The following is a 2,500-nucleotide window of genomic DNA, read 5'->3' on the forward strand; positions in this document are numbered from 1 at the left end:
GCGCGGTGTATGAACTACTACTTGAGCACACACTCACACATACACATGCGTACATACTGTACATTTGTGAACACACACCTGCACTTAGATAAACAGATGATGGTGATGAGGATGATGAAGATGATGATGACGATGATACACTGCAGCTGCCTCTGGGTGATGTTACACACACACATACACACACCCTTCTCTCTACTCACTCCACGACTCAACCTAGGGGTGGGCGGTAACCGCGGTATAATATCGTGTGCTGTATTTTTTCATCAATGATAGAGATTTTGTCTCATACCGTCTACCGCAATAGCGCAGTGTTTCCCACAGAAATTTTGGAAACTATGGGGGCAGCCGGGGTTTATTTTGTCGGGGGGGGGGGGGTCTTCTCACACTGGCCTTTTTTTTTTTTTTGGGGGGGGGGGTGTATTCTTGCAGCGTAAATGCAAAACGGCAAAACAATGACTACAGTATGACATTGGCGCATGGAGAAACTGTAGGCCTGGGCCTATATTTCAGCCATTTATATTTTGAGAAATAAGGCTACATAAGATTTTACCCATGACTTGTATAATAGTAGTACATTGTCATTGTCAAAAAATGCAGTACAGTGAATAATTTCTGTTTACAACACAGTTTCATTCGTCCCTCATGCAGGGGTCTGGGAAACAATAATAAAACAAAATAGGAGCAGAGATAAGAATTTAAGAGCACTGTGAAATTGTTTAACGGCATAGACAAAAAGGGTCTTAGAGGGTAGGCTATGCCTTTTCCCCCACACATATCTGTAGGCGTACACATTCTACATGAGGGGTGCTGGTCACAGGGCCAGTTTTTTTTTCCAAATTCCTCCCATTAAAAGGGCTGAACAACATATTACACATTTATGTCTATATTCACATTTCATTACACATTAATTCTATATGCAGCCCGATGTCTCCTCTGCTGTGTCAATGAAGGCCTGTCACCAAACTCATTACAACTGTAAAACAAAGCCTAGGGAGTGTTAGTAAACTCATCCCAACTGTCCCTTCTCTGAAGGTTTTTTATATTGCTCCCAAACCCAAGTAAACTACAACAACTTGACTAGGCTTTTGATCCCTGTCTTTCAAGCACTTGTGGTTCTCTCTATAGCAGGGGTGCCCAACCTTTTTTTAACCAAGATCTACTTTTGAAGTTGATGGTCTGCCGTGATCTACCAAGTCAAATTCAAGGATGTCAGTATGAAAATTTAAGACCACCATTTATTAATCACCATTATTATGAACAAAATGTTTTCAGTAGGCTACTATGGCCGTATCTTTTCAGTGTGTTTTTAAAGTGTGTTGAATAGCCTATGTTTACAAAGCAATGCAGCACTGATTGTAGCCTATGCAGAGATCATTTCAGTCATGATACACAAGTCATAAACAACTGAAACAATTTCAAAATGATAAACATTTGGTATATAAAAGGCACATAGGCCCTATTTCTAAAATATGATGAAGCATTATCATGCCTTCAGTGGTATAGGCTACAAATTAAAAAAGGGCTCAGAAATTCACCATTTGTTATGGGTAAATAGTATGCTACTATGAGAGAGAGAGAGAGAGAGAGAGAGAGGATGGAGAGAGAGAGAGAGAGAGAGAGAGAGAGAGAGAGAGAGAGAGAGAGAGAGAGAGAACTCATTGGATTGGTTAACACCCCTGTTAAGTGTGACTTCTTCTATGAAGGTTTTTTTTTCAGCTCTCTGGGACAGTAGCACAGCAAAGGCTTTCTATTATGAGTTTGGTCAATCCTTTTGTCCACAACTGAAGCAAGAAACAGCACAAATTGAAGTGAATTCCATACATGTCAACAACTAACATTTCCCTTACACGCGGCACGCGATGTAAACGCAGTTAGCGATGATGCATGCGACTAGCGATTTGGACGAAGATCCTCGCATATCGGCGTGTCATAACGCATCGTTGTTCTGCTACTCACCCGATGTTACACGTGTGCACACATGAATCAACCGTGGGACTACTTATCTAACCAATACAGAGTCTATAGGATGTATTTACTCCAGGAGGAAAATGCGAAGGAAATTCAAAATCGTAATTCAAATCGTTTTTAACAAAAACGGATATCGTTAAAAAAAAAAAAAATTTTTTTTTTTTTTTTTTACATTTTCGTAAACTATGGCGGGCCGCCATAGTTTCCTCAATGTATGGGAAACACTGCAATAGCGCATTGCGTAGATGTAGAGTTATAGTTATAGACTAAAAGTTGAAAAATATTTTTTCAAATTATTTTAATGACAAGAATTCCCACATAGATAAAACAATGTCTGACCAGTCATTTCCAAAAAATAAAATGCAAAAAATGGTGTTTTGGTCATTTTGCCACAAAACGCTTAATTTTAACATTTTATACACAAATGTACAATACCGTGATATATACCGTGGCTAAAATTATACCGAGGTATACATTTTTGGCCATACCGCCCACCCCTAACTCAACCCCTCTCAAATCTCCCCCACCCCTA

This window comes from Engraulis encrasicolus, chromosome 15, assembly GCF_034702125.1.
Source record: "Engraulis encrasicolus isolate BLACKSEA-1 chromosome 15, IST_EnEncr_1.0, whole genome shotgun sequence".
NCBI classification, from domain to species: Eukaryota; Metazoa; Chordata; class Actinopteri; order Clupeiformes; family Engraulidae; genus Engraulis; species Engraulis encrasicolus.